This window comes from Tachyglossus aculeatus, chromosome 12, assembly GCF_015852505.1.
Source record: "Tachyglossus aculeatus isolate mTacAcu1 chromosome 12, mTacAcu1.pri, whole genome shotgun sequence".
In the NCBI taxonomy this organism is placed as follows: Eukaryota; Metazoa; Chordata; class Mammalia; order Monotremata; family Tachyglossidae; genus Tachyglossus; species Tachyglossus aculeatus.
The window spans coordinates 43,109,103-43,133,319 of record NC_052077.1 but is presented as its reverse complement, the minus strand read 5'-3'; positions in this window follow the sequence as shown (position 1 = coordinate 43,133,319).

The window sequence follows — 24,217 nt, the reverse complement described above, 5'->3', positions numbered from 1 at the left end:
AGAGATGATAGTTGAAGCCGTGGGAGCGAATGAGGTCACCAAGGGAGTGCGTGTAGATAGAGAACAGAAGGGGACCAAGCACTGAACCTTGGGGAACCCCCCCAGTAAGGGGATGGGAGGGGGAGGAGGAGCCTGCAAAAGAGACAGAGAATGAACGGCTGGAGAGATAAGAGGAGAACCAGGAGAGGACAGAGTCTGTGAAGCCAAGGTCAGATAGCATGTTGAGGAGAAGGGGGTGGGCCACAGTGTCGAAGGCAGCTGAGAGGTCGAGGAGGATTAGGACAGAGTAGGAGCCGTTGGATTTGGCAAGCAGGAGGTCATTGGTGACCTTTGAGAGGGCAGTTTCCGTGGAATGTAGGGGACGGAAGCCAGACTGGAGGGGGTCGAGGAGAGTGTTGTTGTTGAGGAATTTGAGGTAGCGCGTGTAGACAACTCGTTCAAGGAGTTTGTAAAGGAATGGTAGGAGGGATATGGGGCGATAACTAGAAGGTGAGGTGGGGTCGAGAGAGGGTTTTTTTTAGGATGGGAGAGACATGGGCATGTTTGAAGGCAGAGGGGAAGGAACCAGTGGAGAGTGAGTGGTTGAAGATGGAAGTTAAGGAGGGGAGAAGGGATGGAGCGAGAGATTTCATGGGATGAGAGGGAATGGGGTCAGAAGCACAGGTGGCTGTGAATGAATAATCCGAGCACTTAGTCCAGTTCTCTGCACACAGTAAGCGCTCAATAAATACGATTGAATGAATGAATCATCACCATCATCAATTGGCAGAACAGGGATTGGAACTCAGGTCCCCCTCCCCATCTCCCCCGCCTTACCTCCTTCCCCTCCCCACAGCACCTGTATATATGTTTGTACGGATTTATTACTCTTTATTTATTTATTCTACTTGTACATATTTATTCTATTTATTTTATTTTGTTAATATGTTTTGTTTTGACGTCTGTCTCCCCCTTCTAGACTGTAAGCCCACTGTTGGGTAGGGACCGTCTCTATATGTTGCCAAGTAGTACTTCCCAAGAGCTTAGTACAGTATCCTGCACACAGTAAGCGCTCAATAAATACGATTGATTGATTGATTGATCCCTCTACCATGCCGTCAGACCTGTTCCTAAAACGGAACAGGTTCCTGTTTGAATGAATGAATGAATGAATGACTCCTTAGGCCTGGGCTGTTTCCATAACAATAGGAAGGTTTGCTTTTGTATTATTATCATTATTATTATCACCATTATCATTATTTTCACTATTATTATCACCGTTGTTGTTATTATCAGTATTATGATTTGGATTATTTGGGTTCCCCGACGGCGCATGCGCAGTTCAGCTCTCCCACGGCCTTCTGGGACTTGTAGTCCAACGGTCGGGCGCATGCGCGGCCCGGCTCGCACGGCATTGTGGGACCCGGCCGCTGCGCCGCCAGAACGCAATGGCCTCAGGCCCGGGGCATTCTGGGACTTGGCGCCCAGGAGGCGGCCCCACCATTCATTCATTCATTCATTCATTCATTCATTCATATTTATTGAGCGCTTAGTGTGTGCAGGGCACTGTACTAAGCGCTTGGGAAGTCCAAGTTGGCAACATCTAGGGACGGTCCCTACCCAACAACGGGCTCACAATCTAGAAGGGGGAGACAGACAACAAAACAAAACATATTAACAAAATAAAATAAATAGAATAGTAAATATGTATCACTAAAATAAAGTAATAAATCTGTACAATTGAGCGCTTACTGTGCACAGAGCACTGTACTAAGCGCTTGGGAAGTACAAGTCGGCAACAGATAGAGATGGGCCCTACGCAACAATAGGCTCACAGTTTAGAAGGGGGAGACAGACAACAAAACCAAACACGTGGACAGGTGTCAAGGCGTCAGGACAAATAGAATGAAAGCTAAATGCACATCATTGACAAAATAAATAGAGTAGTAAATAGGTACAAGTAAAATAGAGTGATAAATCTGTACAAATATCTATACAGGTGCTGTGGGGAGAGGAAGGAGGTAGGGCTGGGGGGATGGGGAGGAGGAGAGGAAAAAGGAAAGAGGAAAAATTCATTCATCCATCCATCCATTCGTATTTACTGAGCGCTTACTGTGTGCAGAGCACTGTACTAAGCGCTTGGGAAGTACAAGTCGGCAACCTATAGAGACGGTCCCTACCCAACAATGAGCTCACAGTCTAGAAGGGGGAGACAGACAACAAAACAAATCATGTGGACGGGTGTCAAGTCATCAGAATAACTAGAAGGAAAGCTAGATGCACATCATTAACAAAATAAACAGAATAGTAAATAGGTACAAGTAAAATAAATAGAGTAATAAATCTGTACAAACATATATACAGGTGCTGTGGGGGGGGGGGAAGGAGGTAGGGCAGGGGAGATGGGGAGGAGGAGAGGACAAAGGAAAGAGGAAAAATTCATCCATCCATTCATTCATCCATCCATCCACCCATTCATATTTATTGAGCGCTTACTGTGTGCAGAGTACTGTACTAAGCGCTTGGGAAAGTACAATACAGCAATAAAGAGTGACAATCCCCGCCCACAATGAGCTCACATTCCCTCCCCTTCCGTTCTCTATCTACACTCACTCCCTCGGTGACCTCATTCGCTCCCACGGCTTCAACTATCATCTCTACGCTGATGACACCCAAATCTACATCTCCACCCCTGCTCTCTCTCCCTCCCTCTAGGCTCGCATCTCCTCCTGCCTTCAGGACATCTCCATCTGGATGTCTGCCCGCCATCTAAAGCTCAATATGTCCAAGACTGAACTCCTTATCTTCCCTCCCAAACCCGGCCCTCTCCCTGACTTTCCCGTCACTGTAGACGGCACTACCATCCTTCCCGTCTCACGAGCCCGCAACCTCGGTGTCGTCCTCGACTCCGCTCTCTGGTTCACCCCACACATCCAATCTGTCACCAAAACCTGCCGGTCTCACCTCCGCAACAGCGCCAAGATCCGCCCTTTTCTTTCCATCCAAACCGCTACCTTGCTGGTTCAATCTCTCATCCCATTCCAACTGGATTACTGCGTCAGCCTCCTTTCCGACCTGCCATCCTCCTGTCTCTCACCGCTTCTGTCTATACTTCACTCTGCTGCCGGATCTGTACAGAAACGCTCTGGGCATGTCACTCCTCTCCTCAAAAATCTCCAGTGGTTGCCTGTCGACCTACGAATCAAGTAAAAACTCCTCACTCTCGGCTTCAAGGCTGTCCATCACTTCGCCCCCCTCCTACCTCACCTCCCTTCTGTCCTTCTCCATCGCAGCCCGCACCCTCCGCTCCTCTGCCGCCGCTCACCTCCTCACCGTTAGGCCTCGTTCTCGCCCATCCCGCCATCGACCCCCAGCCCACGTCCTCCCCCGGGCCTGGAATGCCCCCAATCCCTCCGCACATCCGCCAAGCTAACTCTCTTCCTCCCTTCAAAGCCCTCCTGAGAGCTCACCTCCTCCAGGAGGCCTTCCCACACTCAGCCATTTCCTCTCCTCCTCCCCATCCCCCCCTCTGCCCTACCTCCTTAATAAATAATTGATATTATTATCCTCCCCCTCTCCATCCCCTCGCCTTACCTCCTTCCCCTCCCCACAGCACCTGTATATATGTATATCAATCAATCAATCAATCAATTGTATTTATTGAGCGCTTACTGGGTGCAGAGCACTGGACTAAGCTCTTAGGAAGTCCAAGTTAGCAACATATAGAGATGGTCCCTACCCAACAGTGGGCTCACAGTCTAAAAGGGGGAGACAGAGAACAAAACCAAACATACTAACAAAATAAAATAAATAGAATAGATATGTACAAGTAAAATACAGTAATAAATATGTACAAACATATATAGATATCTACAGGTGCTGTGGGGAAGGGAAGGAGGTAAGATGGGGGGGTGGAGAGGGGGACGAGGGTTTGTATGTATTTACTACTACTACTACTAATAATAATAATGATGGCATTTATTAAGCGCTTACTATGTGCCAAGCACTGGTCTAAGCACTGGGGAGGTTACAAGGTGATCAGGTTGTCCCACGGTGGGGCTCACAGTCTTAATCCCCATTTTACAGATGAGGAAACTGAGGCCCAGAGAAGTGAAGTGACTTGCCCAAAGTCACACAGCTGACAACTGGCGGAGCTGGGATCTGAACCCACGACATCTGACTCCAAAGCCCGGGCTCTAGTTATTTATTTTATTTGTACATATTTATTCTATTTATTTTATTTTGTTACTATGCTTTGTTTTGTTCTCTGTCTCCCCCTTCTAGACTGAGCCCACTGTTGGGTAGGGACCGTCTCTAGATGTTGCCAACTTGTACTTCCCAAACGCTTAGTACAGTGCTCTGCACACAGTAAGCGCTCAATAAATACGATTGAATGAATGAATGAATGAATATCATTGACTGACAACCCCGGGGGGCACATGATCTTACAGAAAGAGAGCAAATATCTTATCCCCATTTTACAGAAAACTGAGGGTTCCCTAAACATTTCCTCATTCTTCCAGGTCCACAGAACTTATGTTCAAATCCTATACCTCCCCTACCTGCAATTTATTTTAATGCTTATAATAATAATAATGGTATTTGTTAGACGCTTACTATGTGCCAAGCACTGTTCTAAGCACTGGGGTAATAATAATAATACTGATGGCATTTATTAAGCGCTTACAATGTGCAAAGCACTGTGGCGGTTACAAGGTGATCAGGTTGTCCCACGGGGGGCTCCCAGTCTTCATCCCCATTTTACAGATGAGGGAACTGAGGCCCAGAGAAGGGAAGTGACTTGCCCAAAATCACCCAGCTGACAATTGGCAGAGCCAGGATTTGAACCCATGACGTCCGACTCCAAAACCCAGGCTCTTTCCACTGAGCCACGCCGCTTCCCTCCCTTATTTTACCTCCTAGATTATAACTCCTTGAGGGCAGGAACTCTGCCTATTTACTAATCAATCAATCAATCGCGTTTATTGAGCGCTTACTGTGTGCAGAGCACTGTACTAAGCGCTTGGGAAGTACAAGTCGGCAACACATAGAGACAGTCCCTACCCAACAGCGGGCTCACAGTCTGGAAGCATCAGGTCGGCCCACGTGGGGCTCACAGTCTTCATCCCCATGTTCCAGATGAGAAACTGAGGCCCGGAGGAGTGAAGTGACTCGCCCAAGGTCACGCAGCTGACAAGTGGCGGAGGCAGGATTAGAACCCACGACCTCTGACTCCCAAGCCCGGGGTTCTTTCCACTAAGCCAAGCTGCTTCCCTCCCTCATCTTACCTCCTAGATTATAACTCCTTGAGGGCAGGAACTCGGCCTACTTACTTTACTACTTTATTGCACCCCCCCCAAGTGCTCTGTCCAGAGTAAGCGCTCAGTAAATACCACTAATCTACTGAGGCCCAGAGAGGTTAAATGACTTGCCCAAGATCACCCAGCAGGCCAAGGACATTGCTCGGATTTTCATTCATTCAATCGTATTTATTGAGCGCTTACTGTGTGCAGAGCACTGTACTAAGCGCTTCGCACTGTACTAAGCTCGGATCAGAACCCAAGTCTCCTAGTTTTCAGTCCTACTGTGAGCCCACTCTTTTAGACTGTGAGCCCACTGTTGGGTAGGGACCGTCTCTATGTGTTGCCAACTTGGACTTCCCAAGCGCTTAGTACAGTGCTCTGCACACAGTAAGCGCTCAATAAATACGATTGATTGATTGATCTTCCCACTTTATCACTATGATTTATTTATCAGAGACATTGCTAGGGGTTGGCCTCTAGAAACTATTGTTTACTGAATTTCTAGCCCAGATTGTTATCAGGTTGTCCCACGGGGGGCTCACAGTCTTAATCCCCATTTTACAGATGAGGGAACTGAGGCTCAGAGAATAATAATAATAATAATGATGGTATTTGTTAAGTGCTTACTATGTGCAAAGCACTGTTCTAAGCACTGGGGAGGTTAATAATAATAATAATGATGGCATTTATTAAGCGCTTACTATGTGCAAAGCACTGTTCTAAGCACTGGGGAGGTTAATAATAATAATAATGGCATTTATTAAGCGCTTACTATGTGCAAAGCACTGTTCTAAGCGCTGGGGAGGTTACAAGGTGATCAGGTTGTCCCACGGGGGGCTCACGGTTTTAATCCCCATTTTCCAGATGAGGTAACTGAGGCCCAGAGAAGTGAAGTGACTTGCCCAAAGTCACCCAGCTGATGGCTGGCAGAGCCGGGATTTGAACCCATGACCTCTGACTCCAAAGCCCGGACTCTTTCCACTGAGCCATGACTTGCTCAAGGTCATACAGCAGACATGTGGGGAAGCAGGGATTTGAACCCATGACCCCTGACTCCAAAGCCCGGGCTCTTTCCACTGAGCCACGACTTGTCCAAGGTCACACAGCAGACACGTGGGGGAGCCAGGATTTGAACCCATGACCTCTGACTCCAAAGCCCGGGCTCTTTCCACTGAGTCACGCTGCTTCTCTAATGATTGTTAAGCGCTTACTATGTGCCAAACATTGTTGCACTATGTGTCAGATGCCCTATTAAGCCCTGGGGCAGATACACGCTAATCAGGTTGGACACAGTCCACGTCCCACCTGGGGTTCAATCTGAACCCCCATTTTACAAATGAGGTAACTGAGTCACGGAGAAGTTAAGTGACTTGCCCAAGGTCACCCAGCGGACAAGTGGCAGAGCCAGGATTAGAAGCAAGCAGCGTGGCTCAGTGGAAAGAGCACGGGCTTGGGAGTCAAAGGTCAAGGGTTCGAATCCCGGCTCTGCCACTTATCTGCTGGGTGACCTTGGGCAAGCCACTTAACCTCTCTGTGCCCCAGTTACCTCCTCTGTAAAATGGGGGTGAAGACTGTGAGCCCCACGTGAGACAACCCGATCACCTTGTATCCCCCCAGCGCTTAGAACAGTGCTTTGCACATAGTAAGCGCTTAAATGCCATTATTATTCATTCATTCATTCAATCGTATTTATTGAGCGCTTACTGTGTGCAGAGCACTGTACTAAGCGCTTGGGAGTACAAGTTGGCAACAACTAGAGACGGTCCCTACCCAACAGCGGGCTCACAGTCTAGAAGGGGGAGACCGACAACAGAACAAAACATATTAACAAAATAAAATAAATAGAATAAATATGTACAAGTCAAATAGTGTAATAAATATTCATTCATTCATTCAATCGTATTAATTGAGCGCTTACTGTGTGCAGAGCACTGTACTAAGCGCTTGGGAGTACAAGTTGGCAACATCTAGAGACGGTCCCTACCCAACAGCGGGCTCACAGTCTAGAAGGGGGAGACCGACAACAGAACAAAACATATTAACAAAATAAAATAAATAGAGTAAATATGTTCAAGTCAAATAGTGTAATAAATATTCATTCATTCATTCAATCGTATTTATTGAGCGCTTACTGTGTGAAGAGCTCTGTACTAAGCGCTTGGGAGTACAAGTTGGCAACATATAGAGACGGTCCCTACCCAACAGTGGGCTCACATTAGAGAAGGAGCATGGCTCAGTGGAAAGAACCCGGGCATTGGAGTCAGAGGTCATGGGTTCGAGTCCCGGCTCCACCACATATCTGCTGTGTGAACTTGGGCAAGTCACTTAGCTTCTCTAAGCCTCAGTTACCTCATCTGGAAAATGGGGATTAAGACTGTGAGCCCCACGTGGGACAACTTGACCACCTTGTATCCCCCCCAGCGCTTAGAACAGTGCTTTGAACATAGTAAGCGCTTAACAAATGCCATTAATATTATTATTATTATAGAAGGGGGAGACAGGCAACAATCAATCAATCAATTGTATTGATTGACTGTGTGCAGAGCACTGTACTGAGCGCTTGGGAAGTACAAGTTGGCAACATAACAAAACATAACGTATTAACAAAATAAAATTATTATTATTATTAAACCCAGCCCGCCCTGCTTCTCATGGACACTGCCCTTGAGGAGTTTGAAATCGAGGTGGAAATGGAGCACCGATCCTAGGCTTCCGCATTTGTTCCCAAATCCGGGAAGGGTGAGCGGGTGGGGCTGGAGGCACGGAAAAGCCCCACAGATCCCGGAGAGAAACCGGAGCGAATTCATCAGACCTGGGAAAACTCCCAGAGCTCAAGCAGGGCCTCAGAGATAAAGTTATTTTTAACCTCCCTCCGCCCACCCAGGCTGCATCCAGACCCACCGTGTCTTTCTTCACATCAGCCTCCTCCTCATTCATTCAATCCTATTTATTGAGCGCTTACTGTGTGCAAAGCACTGTACTAAAGCGCTTGGGACGTACAATTCAGCACCAAATGGAGACCATCCCCGCCCACAACGGGCTCACAGTCTAGAGCCTCTCGTCCTCCTCCCCACCACCCCCTTCCCCTCCCCACAGCACCTGTGTATATTTGTATAGATTTATTACTCTATTTCACTCATTCATTCAATCGTATTTATTGAGCGCTTACTGTGTGCAGAGCACTGGACTAAGCGCTTGACCTGTCTACAGGTTTTGCCGTCTGCTGTCTCCCCCTTCTAGACTGTGAGCCCGTTGTTGGGTAAGGACTGTCTCTATATGGTGCCAACTTGGACTTCCCAAGCGCTTAGTACAGTACGGTAGAGAAACAGCGTGGCTCAGTGGAAAGAGCCCGGGCTTTGGAGTCCGAGGTCGTGGGTTCAAATCCCGGCTCTGCCAATCGTCAGCTGTGGGACTTCGGGCAAGTCACTTCACTTCTCTGGGCCTCAGTTCCCTCATCTGGAAAATGGGGTTGAAGACTGGGAGCCCCCCGTGGGACAACCTGATCGCCTTGTAACTTCCCTAGCGCTTAGAACAGTGTTTTGCACATGGTAAGCGCTTGACACCTGTTATGACTTGACACCTGTCCACATCATCATCATCATCAATCGTATTTATTGAGCGCTTACTATGTGCAGGGCACTGTACTAAGTGCTTGGGAAGTACAAATTGGCAACCTATAGAGACAGGTCCCTACCCAACAGTGGGCTCACAGTCTAAAATGTTTTGTTTTGTTGTCCGTCTCCCCCTTCTAGGCTGCGAGCCCGTTGTTGGGTAGGGACCGTCTCTATAGGTTGCCGACTTGGACTTCCCAAGCGCTCAGTCCAGAGCTCTGCACACAGTAAGCGCTCAATAAATACGATTGAATAGTAAGCGCTTAATAAATGCCATTATTATTATTGTTATTATTGCATACATACCGCTGCCTCGGTGGCGAGCCTCGGGTTTGGGCGCCGGGAAGCCGGACGGATGGAAACCATCCGCGATTTCGCTTTCAGCCCCTCGACCGCTGCCTTTCTCGTCGGGGGGCCAGAGGCTGTGAGCCCACTGTTGGGTAGGGACTGTCTCTAGATGTTGCCAACTTGGACTTCCCAAGCGCTTAGTACAGCGCTCTGCACACAGTAAGCGCTCAATAAATACGACCGATTGATTGATTGATTGATTGAGGGGCAGGCCCGACCCAAGCCAGCTCCGACCCCCGTCCCGTGACTGTGCCTTCCCCGGGCACCGGGCTGGGCCAGCGGGCTCCCACGCCCACCACCGTCCCTTGTCGTCTCACTGGGCCACCGGCTTGTCCGGACAAGTTGCCCATCCCACCGCCGACGGCGGGAACCGGCTCCGAGCGGGTGCGTCATCGACGCCACCACGATTACTGTTATTATCGGGGAGCCGAGGGTCACGGGGGGGACACCCGGGAGACGCCGCGCGGAATAGCGAGGGCCCTTCCTCCCCGGGGAGGTGGCCGCTGGCGGGGGGTCCACCTGGGGTGCGGGTTTGGGAGAAAGGGTCCTTGCCCACCATCCAGGAGCAGCGTGGCGAAATGGAAAGATCCCAGGGCCTACGAGTCAGCGGACCTGACGACCCCTAATCCCTGCCCCGTGGTCGCGGAGTCTTTTTCCAGACTGTGGTTGGGAGAATGGAGCGGAAACCCCCTAAGACACTTTCTTTCATTTTCCCTCCTCTCCCCCACCCTGCCCACCTTCTCCCGGCGTTCCAGTTCTTAATTGTGGTATACCATCCCGTTGGGCTGCCTTTAGACTTGAGGGCCCGATTGCATATTCATTTATTCAACCATTCAGTCGTATTTGTTGAGCGCAGAGCACTGGACTAAGCGCTCGGGAAGTCCAAGTCGGCAACGTATAGAGGCGGTCCCTACCCAACAGCGGGCTCGCAGTCTAGAAGGGGGAGACGGAGAACAAAACACGTGGACGGGTGTCAAGTCATCAGAATAAATAGAAATAAAGCTAGATGCACATCATTAACAAAATAGAATAGTCAATATGTACGAGTAAAATAGAGTAAGAAATCTGTACAAACATATATACGGTTGCTGTGGGGAGGGGAGCACTTACTGTGTGCACAATCAATCAATCAATCAATCAATCAATCGTATTTATTGAGCGCTTACTGTGTGCAGAGCACTGTACGAAGCGCTTGGGAAGTCCAAGTCGGCAACGTATAGAGACGGTCCCTACCCAACAACGGGCTCACAGTCTAGAAGGGGGAGACGGACAACGAAACAAAACACGTGGACGGTTGTCACGTCATCAGAATAAATAGATGTAAAGCTAGATGAACATCATTAACAAAATAGAATAGTCAATATGTACGAGTAAAATAAACAGAGTAAGAAATCTGTACAAACAGATACACGGTTGCTGAGGGGAGGGGAGCGCTTACTGTGTGCAGAGCACTGGACTAAGCGCTTGGGAAGTCCAAGTCGGCAACATATAGAGACGGTCCCTACCCAACAGTGTGTCATCTTGGGCAAGTCACTCACTTCTCTGGGCCTCAGACATCTCATCTGTAAAATGGGGGTTGAGCCTGTGAGCCTCAAATGGGACAGGGATTGTGTCCAACACAATTTGCTTGTATTCATTCATTCATTCAATCGTATTTATTGAGCGCTTACTGTGTGCAGAGCAATGTACTAAGTGCTTGGAAAGTACAAGTCGGCAACCTAATAGAGACGGTCCCTACCCAACAACGGGCTCACAGTCTAGAAGGGGGAGACAGAAAACAAAACAAAACATGCGGACGGGTGTCAAGTCGTCAGAACAAACAGAATTAAGCTAGATGCACATCATTAACAAAATAAATAGAATAGTAAATATGGACAAATAAAATAGAGTAATAAATCTGTACAAATATCTATATTGGTGCTGTGGGGAGGGGAAGGAGGTAGGGTGGGGGAGATGAGGAGGAGGAGAGGAAAAAAGGGGGCTCGGTCTGGGAAGGCCTGCCCTTGTCTTTTATTCATTCATTCATTCATTCAATCGTATTTATTGAGCGCTTACTGTGTGCAGAGCACTGGACTAAGTGCTCGGGAAGTCCAAGTTGGCAACATATAGGGACGGTCCCTACCCCACAACGGGCTCACAGTCTAGAAGGGGGAGACAGACAACAAAACAAAACATGTGGACGGGTGTCAAGTCATCAGAATAAATAGAAGTAAAGCTAGATGCACATCATTAACAAAATAAATAGAATAGTAAATATGCACAAGTAAAATAAATAGGGTAATAAATCTGTACAAACATCTATACAGGTGCTGTGGGGAGGGGAAGGAGGTAGGGCTGGGGGGATGGGGAGGAGGAGAGGTAAAAGGGGGCTCAGTCTGGGAAGGCCTTCTGGAGGAGGTGAGCTCTCAGGAGGGCTTTGAACCTGATCACCTTGTAACCTCCCCAGCGCTTAGAACAGTGATTTGCACATAGTAAGCGCTTAATAAATGCCATTATTATTATTATTATTATTATTATTATTATTATTATTATTCTCTGTGCCTCAGTTCCCTCATCTGTAAAATGGGGATGAAGACTGTGAGCCCCCCGTGGGACAACCTGATCACCTTGTAACCTCCCCAGCACTTAAAACAGTGCTTTGCCCATAGTAAGTGCTTAATAAATGTCATGATTATTATTATTATTATATAACAGACAAGTTCCCTGCCCACGACGAGCTTATGGTTTATGAGGGAAACAGACGTTAATATAAATAAAAAAGTTACGGATACGTACATAAGTGACGTGGGACTGGGAGGGGGACGAATGAGTGATGACAATGGCATTTGTTAAGCGCTTACTATGTGCCAAGCACTGTTCGAAGTGCTAGGGTAGTTACAGAGCAATCAGGTTGTCCCACATGAGGCTCACAGTCTTCATCCCCATTTGACAGATGAGGGAACTGAGGCACAGAAAAGTGAAGTGGGTTGTCCAAGGTCACACAGCAGACAAGTGGCGGAGCCGGGATTAGAACCCATGACCTCTGACTGCCAAGCCCCTGATGGGCCTACCCAAGTGCCAGGTTGGCACTTGGCCTCCACTTCCTCTCCTCCAACTCCAATTCCAGCACTTAGAACAGTGCTTTGCACATAGTACGTGCTTAATAAATGCTATAAAAAAACCTCCCTGCAAACTGCCCCCGCTATGTGCAAAGCACTGTTCTAAGCGCTGGGGAGGTTCCAAGGTGATCAGGTTGTCCCACGGGGGGCTCACAGTCTTCATCCCCATTTGACAGATGAGGTAACTGAGGCCCAGAGAAATGAAGCAACTTGCCCAAAGTCCCACAGCTGACAATTGGCGGAGCCGGGATTTGAACCCATGACCTCTGACTCCAAAGCTCGGGCTCTTTCCACTGAGCCATGCTGCTTCTCACTGTACTAAGCGCTTGGGAAGTCCAAGTCGGCAACATGTAGAGACGGTCCCTACCCAACAACGGGCTTACAGTCTAGAGGGGGGAGACAGACAGCAAAACAAAACATTCATTCAATGGTATTTATTGAGCGCTTACTGTGTGCAGAGCACTGTACTAAGGCATGTAGACAGGTGTCAAAATCCTCAGAACAAATAGAATTAAAATTAAAGCTATATGCACTATATATATACATATATATACATACATATATATACACATATATATATAATGAATTAATGGATGAATGGATGAATGAATGGATGAATTCATTCATTCAATCATATTTATTGAGTGCTTACTATGCGCAGAGCACTGTACTAAGCATTTGGAAAGTACAAGTTGGCAACATATAGAGACAGTCCCTACCAACAGTGGGCTCACAGTCTAGAAGGGGGAGACAGACAACAAAACAAAACATATTAACAAAATAAAATAAACAGAATAAATATGTACAAGTAAAATAGAGTAATAAATATGTACAAACATAAATACATAGTGACTTGAATATAAATAGCACACCCCTCTAAATGTTTATCACAACCAAAAATTTGGTAACCCAGTTTTCTGGCTATGCATACGCTAGGTATCTAAGCATGGGGACTTTCCTTTTTTCAGAGCAGTAGTTGCCCCCATCAATCAATTAATCAATGGTATTTATAATAATAAGAATAAGAATGGCAGGTATTTTAGACTGTGAGCCCACTGTTGGGTAGGGACTGTCTCTATATGTTGCCAACTTGTACTTCCCAAGCGCTTAGTACAGTGCTCTGCACAAAGTAAGCGCTCAATAAATACGGTTGATTGATTGCCGAGCACTGTTATAAGCGATTGGGAGGTTACAAGGTGATCAGGTTGTCCCACGTGGGGCTCACAGTCTTAATATCCATTTCACAGATGAGGGAACTGAGGCACAGAGAAGTCAAGTGACTTATCCAAAGTCACACAGCTGACAAGTGGCGGGGCTGGGCTATGAACCCATGACCCCTGACTCCAAAGCCACTGGGCTATGCTGCTTCCCCTAATTGAGTACTGACTGTGCAGAGGTTTGTACTATTATTATTATTATTATTATTATTATTATTATTATTATTATTAGAGTTTGGGCCTTGGAGCCAGACGGCCTTGGGTTCTAATCCTGGCTGCACCACATGCCCGCTGTGTGACCTTGGACGAGTGACTTCATTTCTCTGGGCCTCAGTTCCCTCATCTGTAAAATGGGGATTAAGAGTCCGAGCCCCATGTGGGGCAGGGGCTGGGTCCAACCCCACTGACTTGTATCTACCCCAGCGCACAGAACAGTGCTTGGCCCTTGGGTGCTTAACGAGTATCATAATAATTATTAATATTATTACCCCTCCGAGAGGTCTCAGGTGGGGAAAATGAGGCACTAAACTTAAGTCATTTCCCAAATGCACAAAGATGGATGGATGGATGGTTGGATGAATGAATGGATGAATGGATAGCTCTCTTAATAATGGCATTTTTTATTAAGCGCTTACTATATGCAAAGCATTGTTCTAAGCACTGGGGAGGTTACAGGGTGATCAGGCTGTCCCACGGGGGGCTCACAGTCTTAATCCCCATTTTACAGATGAGGTCACTGAGGCCCAGAGAAGTGAAGTGACTTGCCCAAAGTCACACAGCTGACAATTGGTGGAGCCGGGATTTGAACCCACGACCTCTGACTCCAAAGCCCAGGCTCTTTCCACTGAGCCACGCTGCTTCTCTCTTCCTTCCTTCATCATCATCATCATCATCATCAATCGTATTTATTGAGCGCTTACTGTGTGCAGGGTACTGGACTAAGCGCTTGGGAAGTACCAAGGCCCTACTGAGAGCTCACCTCCTCCAGGAGGCCTTCCCAGACTGAGCCCCTTCCTTCCTCTCCCCCTCGTCCCCCCTCCATCTCCATCTTTCCTCCTTCCCTTCCCCACAGCACTTGTATATATGTATATATGTTTGCACATATTTATTACTCTATTTATTTTACTTGTACATATCTATTCTATTTATTTTATTTTGTTAGTATGTTTGGTTTTGTTCTCTGTCTCCCCCTTCTAGACTGTGAGCCCGCTGTTGGGTAGGGACTGTCTCTATGTGTTGCTGACTTGGACTTCCCAAGCGCTTAGTACAGTGCTCTGCACACAGTAAGCGCTCAATAAATACGATTGATTGATGGATTGATTGATTAATAGAGCGCGGGTCTAACGGGAGCGCGCTGACCAATCACAGCGCCGCATTCCGAGACTGGGCTCCAGGCGCCCTCTGCTGGCAAACAGGGGGACCTGCCTGCAGCCTTGGTAATAATAATAATAATAATAATAATGGTAGCATTTATTAAGCGCTTACTATGTGCAAAGCACTGTTCTAAGCGCTGGGGAATTTACAAGGTGATCAGGTGTCCCTCGGGGGGCTCACAGTCTTAATCCCCATTTTACATATGAGGTCACTGAGGCCCAGAGAAGTGAAGTGACTTGCCCAAAGTCACCCAGCTGCCAATTGGCAGAGCCGGGATTTGAACCCATGACCTCTGACTCCAAAGCCCGGGCTCTTTCCACTGAGCCACGCTGCTTCTCTAATAATAATAATGAATAATAATGCCATTTGTTAAGCATTTGTTAAGAACAGTCCTTTTCACATAATAATAATAATAATGATGATGGCATTTATTAAGCGCTTACTATGTGCAAAGCACTGTTCTAAGTGCTGGGGAATTTACAAGGTGATCAGGTGTCCCACGGGGGGGCTCCCAGTCTTAATCCCCATTTTACAGATGAGGGAACTGAGGTGCAGAGAAGTGAAGTGACTTGCCCAAAGTCACACGGCTGACAATTGGCAGAGCCGGGATTTGAACCCAGGTACTTCTGCCTCCCAAGCCCGGGCTCTTTCCACTGAGCCACGCTGCTTCTCTAATAATAATAATTAATAATGACGCCATTTGTTAAGAACAGTGCTTTGCACATAATAATAATAATGATGGCATTTATTAAGCACTTACTATGTGCAAAGCACTGTTCTAAGCGCTGGGGAGGTTACAAGGTGATAAAGTTGTCCCATGGGGCTTAATTCCCATTTTACAGATGAGGTCACTGAGGCACAGAGAAGTGAAGTGACCCCAGGCCTGGGGTCTTTCCACTAGGCCATGCGGCTTCTCAGCTAATTCTACCATTAATCAATCAATCAACCGTATTTATTGAGCGCTTACTGTGTGCAGAGCACTGTACTAAGCGCTTGGGAAGTCCAAGATGGCAACATATAGAGACAGTCCCTACCCAACAGTGGGCTCACAGTCTAAAAGAGTGGGCTCACAGTCCATTAGCCTGCTGTGTGTCCTTGGGCGAGTCACAATCCCTCCCGGCCTCAAGCAGCGTGGCTCAGTGGAAAGAGCCCGGGCTTTGGAGTCAGAGGTCACGGGTTCGAATCCCGACTCATCCACATGTCTGCTGTGTGGCCTTGGGCAAGTCACTTAACTTCTCTGAGCCTCAGTTCCCTCATCTGTCAAATGGGGATTAAGACTGTGAGCCCCACGTGGGACAACCTGATCACCTTGTATCCCCTCAAGCGCTTAGAACAGTGCTTTGCACATAGTAAGCGTTTAACAAATGCCAACATTATTATTATTATTATTACAAAATAACAATAAACAGATTCTCTGACCACAACGAGCTTACAGTCTAGGGGGACTGTCCCCCCATCACCCCCTTAGGCTGTGACTCCCCTGTGGGCCAAGCACGGCTTGGTGGAAAGAGCACGGACTTGGCAGTCACAGGTCATGGGTTCTAATCCAGCCCCTTCCACTTATCAGCTGGGTGACTTTGGGCAAGTCACTTCACTTCTCTGGGCCTCAGTTCCCTCATCTGGAAAATGGGGATCAAGACTGTGAGCCCCACAATGGGACAAACTGAGCCCCCCCTTTGCCTCTGCTCCTCCTCCTCTCCCCATCTCCCCCCCGCCCTATTCCCTTCCCCTCTCCACATCACTTGTGTATATTTGTACATATTTATTACTCTATTTATTTTATTAATGAGGTACATAGAGCTATAACTCTTTATTCTGATGGTACTGACACTTATTGGCTCTGTTTTGTTATCTGTCTTCCCCCTTCTAGACTGTGACCCCGTGTACATATCTATTCTTAATAAATACCATTATTATTATTATTATTATTATTATATTCTATTTATTTTATTTTGTTAGTATGTTTGGTTTTGTTCTCTGTCTCTCCCTTCTAGACTGTGAGCCCACTGTTGGGTAGGGACTGTCTCTAGATGTTGCCAACTTAGACTTCCCAAGCGCTTAATACAGTGCTCTGCACACAGTAAGCGCTCAATAAATACGATTGATTGATTTCCAAGCGCTTAGTACAGTGTTCTGCACACAGTAAGCGCTCAGCAAATACGACTGACTGAATGAATGACAACCTGATTACCTTGTATCTACCCTAGTGCTGAGAACAGTGCTTGGCACATAGTAAGCGCTTAACAAATACCATCATCAATCAATCAGTTGTATTTATTGAGCGCTTACTGTGTGCAGAGCACTGTACTAAGCACTTGGGAAGTCCAAGTTGGCAACATCTAGAGACAGTCCCTACCCAACAGTGGGCTCACAGTCTAAAAGGGGGAGACAGAGGAACAAAACCAAACATACTAACAAAATAAAATAAATAGAATAGATATGTACAAGTAAAATAAACAGAGTAATAAATATGTACAAACATATATATACATATATACATCATCATTATTAAGCTCTTAGTACAGTGCTCTGCACACAGTAAGCGCTCAATAAATACGACAATGAATGAATGAACTCCTCTTCTCTGTACCCCAGTTTCCTCACATATAAAATGCGGATTCAGTATCTGTTGCTCTCAAACTGTGAACCCCGTGTTAGGCAAGGGCTGTGTCTGAGCTGATTATTTTATTTCTACTCTGGCGTTTAGTACAGTGATTGACTCATAATAAGTGCTTAACAAATATTATTATTATTATTATTATTATTATTATTATTATTATTATTATTGTTGGCACAACCCATCTTCCTGAACATTCATGCGGCAAGCTGCCTAACCGCCTAACTAGAAACAGCATGGCTTAGTAGCCAGAGAACAGGCCTGGGAATCAGAAGGACCTGGGTTCTAATCCTGACTCCGCCACTTGTCTGCTGTGCGACTTCGGGCCAGTCACTTGCCGTCTCCGTGCCTCAGTTATCTCATCTGCAAAATGGGGATTAAGGCTGTGAGCCCCACGTGGGACAACCTGATTGCTATGGCGTGGCGGATACGGCTTGGAGTCTGAAGGTCAAGGGTTCTAATCCCGGCTCTGCCACTCCCCCCATCTAGATTGTGAGCCTGTCGTGGGCAGGGATTGTCTCTCCGTGTTGCTGCATCCAGGCGCTTAGTACAATGTTCCACACACGGTAAGTACTCAACAAACATGATCGAATGAACGAACGAACCTGTCTGCTGTGTGACCCTGGGCAAATCACTTCACTTCTCTGGGCCTCAGTCACCTCATCTATAAAATGGGAATTAAGACTGTGAGCCCCAGGTGGGACAGGGATTGTGTCCAACCTGATTTGCTTGTAGTCACCCCTGTGCTTAGTACGGCGCCTGCACATACTAAGCGCTCAACAAATACCACAATTATTATTGTTGTTATCTACCCTAGAGCTCAGTAAAGTCCCCGGCGCATAGGAAATGCGTAACGAATACCATAAAAAAAAAACAGCCCATAAAATCCCAATGGTTCATCCATTCAATCGTATTTATTGAGCGCTTACTGTGTGCAGAGCACTGTACTGGGCTCACAGTCTAGAAGGGGGAGAAAGACGACAAAACAAAACACGTAGACCCTTCTAGCTCGGGTTTTGCCCTGGGCCCTTCGGGGCTACTGCTTGGGAGAGCAGTATTTTACTTGTCCATCTCTATTCTATTTATTTTATTTTGTTAGTATGTTTGGTTTTGTTCTCTGTCTCCCCCTTTTCAGACTGTGAGCCCACTGTTGGGTAGGGACTGTCTCTAGATGTTGCCAACTTGGATTTACCAAGCGCTTAGTCAGTGCTCTGCACCCAGTAAGCGCTCAATAAATACGATTGATTGATTGATTGAGAGCAGAAGGGACCCATGCCAGGTGGGCATTTCGATCCAAAAGGACGAGGATGAGCTGAAAAGGGGCTTCTCGGTCACCCACAGGCCGGACCGCCCCATCCGCGTAGCCGCTCACCCCTTCGGGCTGGCGGTTTTCCGCGCCCTGCCCCGCTCCGGAGTCGGTGACCCCGACCGGAACCGACATCCGCACCCACCCGAGAACGGGCGAGAGAGGAAATTCCTCAGGTTGACGCCGACAATGGTTGGCAGACCCCCAATTTGGAGTCCGGATGCCCGGCGGGCTCCTCCTCCCTCTGAGGCCTACCGTGGGGAGATGTGATGGGGCCAGGCTCCAGGAGGAGAAAGGGGGGCCTGCTGTGGTGGTGTCCAGGGCCTAGAAATCAATCAATCAATCAATCAATCAATCGCATTTACTGAGCGCTTACTGTGTGCAGAACACTGGACTAAGCACTTGGGAAGCCCAAGTTGGCAACATATAGAGACGGTCCCTACCCAACAGCGGGCTCACAGTCTAAAAGGGGGAGACAGAGAACAAAACCAAACATACTAACAAAATAAAATAAATAGAATAGATATGGACAAGTAAAATAGAGTAATAAATTCATTCAATCATATTTACTGAGCGCTTACTGTGTGCAGAGCACTGGACTAAGCGCTTGGGAAGTCCAAGTTGGCAACATATAGAGACGGTCCCTACCCAACAGTGGGCTCACAGTCAACAAGGGGGAGACAGAGAACAAAACCAAACATACTAACAAAATAAAATAAATAGAATAGATGTGGACAAATAAAATAAATAGAGTAATAAATATGTACAAACATATATACAGGTGCCGTGGGGAAGGGAAGGAGGTAAGATGAGGGGGATGGAGAGGGGGACGAGGGGGAGAGGAAGGAAGGGGAGAAATGAAGTTAAACATCTGCTGGGGGCTTCAGGAGCACATCCTGGCTGTTGCTAGCCACAGTCCCTACCCAACAGTGGGCTCACAGTCTAAAAGTGGGAGACAGAGAACAAAACCAAACCTACTAACAAAATAAAATAAATAGAATAGATATGTACAAGTAAAATAAATAAATAGAATAATAAATATGGACAAACATATATCCATATATACAGGTGCCGTGGGGAAGGGAAGGAGGTAAGATGAGGGGGATGGAGAGGGGGAGAGGAAGGAAGGGGAGAAATGAAGTGAAACATCTGCTGGGGGCTTCAGGAGCACATCCTGAATGTCGCTAGCCACATTTCCACGCTTGGCCCTAAATGGATGGAGGTCCGTAGGAAAGGGGAAAAAAAAAAAATCCATGTTCTCCCGAAGCTTTTCCTCTTCCTCTACCAACAAGTTCCATGTCCTGGTTTGGTCAGAGAAACCATGAACTGGAAGCTTCTGGAAACCATCCCTCATAATAACGATGGCGTTTATTAAGCGCTTACTACCTGCAAAGCACTGTTCTAAGTGCTGGGGAGTTTACAAGGTGATCAGGTTGTCCCACGGGGGGCTCGCAGTCTTCATCCCCATTTTACAGACGAGGTAACTGAGGCCCTGAGAAGTGAAGTGACTTGCCCAAAGTCACCCAGCTGACAATTGGCGGAGCCGGGATTTGGACCCCTGACCTCTGACGCCAAAGCCCGAGCTCTTTCCACTGAGCCACGCTGCTTCTCATCTCCATCCCTGACTCCTCCAATCAATCAATCAATCAATCAATCGTATTTATTGAGCATTTACTGTGTGCAGAGCACTGTACTAAGCGCTTGGGAAGTACAAGTTGGCAACATATAGAGACGGTCCCTACCCAACAGTGGGCTCAGGGACCCAACACGGGCTGACCAACACCCCTGACTCTCCCCTCTCCGTCCCTCACTCTCCCCCACTCCAGGCTGTAATAATAATAAAAATAATAATGATGATATTTGTTAAGCACCTACTATGTGCCAAGCACGTTCTAAACGCTGGGATAGATACGAGGTAATCAGGTTGTCCCATACGGGGCTCACAATCTTAATCCCCATTTTACAGATGAGGGAACTGAGGCCCAGAGAAGTGAAGTGACTTGCTCAACGTCACACAGCAGACAAGTGGCGGAGCTGGGATTAGAACCCATGACCTTCTAACTCCCAGGCCTGGGCTCTATCCACTAGGCCAGGCTGCTTCTCACGTAAGCCCGTTGTGGGCAGGGATTGCCTCTCTTTATTGCTCTACTGTACTTTCCAAGCGCTTAGTACAGTGCCCTGCACACTGTAAGCGCTCAATAAATACGACTGAATGGATGAATGGTTCTCGCCAAATAAAACACTGTCCCAACCCTCCTCGGTCTCTCGACTGCTCTGGATCAAGCCCGGGCCTGGGAATCAGAAGGTCATGGGTTCTAATCCCGACTCTGCCACGTGTCTGCTGTGTGATCCTGGGCAAGTCATTTCACTTCTCTGGGCCTCAGCCACCTCCTCTGTAAAATGGGGATTAATAATAATAATAATGATGGCATTTATTAAGCACTTACTATGTGCAAAGCACTGTTCTAACCGCTGGGGAGGTTACAAGGTGATCAGGTTGTCCCATGGTGGGGGGTTCACAATCTTCATCCTCATTTTCCAGATGAGGAAACTGAGGCACAGACAAGTTAAGTGACTTGCCCAACCCATGACCTCTGATTCCCAAGCCCGGGCTCTTTCCACTGAGCCACACTGCTCCCCTTTAGTAGGAGAGCAGTGAGGTGAGATAAAAAGGGATAAGGTGATTATTGACTGCTTTAAAGTCGACAAGCCCATTGTTGGGTAGGGACTGTCTCTATAGATTGCCAACTTGTACTTCCCAAGTGCTTAGTATAGTGCTCTGCATACAGTAAGCGCTCAATAAATACGATTGATTGATTGATTGATCGATTGACGGTGAGGAGTTTCGGAAACCTCCCTCTCCATAGTCTCCTCTTACTGCTCTGGTCAATCCTTTGGAACCTCTTTTGTCGGCTCCATTTCTGCCTCCCACCCACTGGTTCATTCAATCATTTATTAAGTGCTTACTGTGTGCAGAGCACTGTGCTAAGCGCTTGGGAAAGTACACTACAACGATAAACAGAGAGAGTCCTCAAAGTCCTGTTCTCATCTCATGTCAAATTATACCAACTTCTACAGGAAGCTGGGTGACTCCGGCTTTAACTAGGCACGTCTCTGCAGTTGACTCTCAAAACTATAATAATAATAATAATAATAAGAAGAAGAAGAATGGCATTTATTAAGCGCTTACTATGTGCAAAGCACTGTTCTAAGCGCTTGGGAAAGTACACTACAACGATAAACAGAGGGAGTCCTCAAAGTCCTGTTCTCATCTCATGTCAAATTATACCAACTTCTACAGGAAGCTGGGTGACTCCGGCTTTAACTAGGCACGTCTCTGCAGTTGACTCTCAAAACTATAATAATAATAATAATGGCATTTATGAAGCCCTTACTATGTGCAAAGCACTGTACTAAGCGCTTGGGAAAGTACACTACAACGATAAACAGTGGGAGTCCTCAAAAGCCCTGTTCTCGTCTCATGTCAAATTATACCAACTTCTACCGGCAGCTCAGCGACTCGTTCGGCTTTAACTAGCACGTCTCTGCAGTTGACTCTCAAAACAATAATAATAATAATAATAATAATAATGGCATTTATTAAGCGCTTACTATGTGCAAAGCACTGTTCTAAGCGCTTGGGAAAGTACACTACAACGATAAACAGTGGGAGTCCTCAAAAGCCCTGTTCTCGTCTCATGTCAAATTATACCAACTTCTACCGGCAGCTCAGCGACTCGTTCGGCTTTAACTAGCACGTCTCTGCAGTTGACTCTCAAAACAATAATAATAATAATAATAATGGCATTTATTAAGCGCTTACTATGTGCAAAGCACTGTTCTAAGCGCTTGGGAAAGTACACTACAACGATAAACAGTGGGAGTCCTCAAAGCCCTGTTCTCGTCTCATGTCAAATTATACCAACTTCTATAGGATGCTGGGCGACTCCTTCGGCTTTAACTAGCACGTCTCTGCAGTTGACTCTCAAAACTATAATAATAATAATGACATTTTATTAAGCAATTACTATGTACAAAGCACTGTTCTAAGCGCTGGGGAGGTTACAAGGTGATCAGGTTGTCCCACGGGGGGCTCACAGTCTTAATCCCCATTTGATAGATGAGGGAACTGAGGCCCAGAGAATAATAATAATAATGATGGTATTTGTTAAGCACTTCCTATGTGCAAAGCACTGTTCTAAGCGCTGGGGAGGTTACAAGGTGATCAGGTTGTCCCACGGGGGGGCTCACAGTCTTAATCCCCATTTTCCAGATGAGGGAACTGAGACCCAGAGAAGTGAAGTGACTTGCCCAAAGTCACACAGCTAACAAGTGGTGGAGCCGGGATTTGAACCCCTGACTTCTGACTCCAAAGCCCGGGCTCTTTCCACTGAGCCACGCTGCTTCTCCAACTAGACTGTGAGCCTGTTGTTGGGTAGGAACCGTCTCTAGATGTTGCCGACTTGTACTTCCCAAGCGCTTAGTACAGTGCTCTGCACAGTAAGCGCTCAGTAAATACGATTGAATGAATGAATGAATGAGCCCAGGTCCTTTTGATTCCCAGGAACATGCTATATTCAGGGAACCACACTGTTTCTCCATCCATCCTTTTCCCCTCCGTGGGACCCCATTCTCCCTGCATATTCACCCCCTTCTAATAACAATAATAATAATAATGGCATTTGTTAAGCGCTTACTATGTGCAAAGCACTGTTCTAAGCGCTGGGTGGGATACAAGGCGATCAGGTTGTCCCACGTGGGGTTCACAGTCTTAATCCCCATTTTACAGATGAGGTCACTGAGGCCCAGAGAAGTGAAGTGACTCGCCCAAAGTCACACAGCTGACAATTGGCGGAGGCGGGATTTGAACCCCTGACCTCTGACTCCAAAGCCCGGGCTCTTTCCACTGAGCCACACTGCTTCTCTGCGCCACGATGCTTCTATATAAATAGAATTATAGCTATATGCACATCAAAGCAAGTAAACAGGCATTAATATCAATCAATAGAATTATAGATATGTACATATACACCCAAGTCCTGTAAGGCGGGGAGAAGGGGGAAGAACAAAGGGAGGGAGTCTGTAAAATGGAGATTGAGACCGTGAGCTCCAATCAATCAATCAATCGTATTTATTGAGCGCTTGCTGTGTGCAGAGCACTGTACTAAGCGCTTGGGAAGTACAAGCTGGCAACATATAGAGACGGTCCCTACCCAACAGTGGGCTCACCGTCTAGAAGGGGGAGACAGAGAACAAAACCAAATACATGGGACAGGGCCTGTGTCCAACCTGATTTGTTTACATCCACCCCAGCGCTTAGCACAGCGCCTGGCACATAGTAAGCGCTTAACAAATTGTACATAT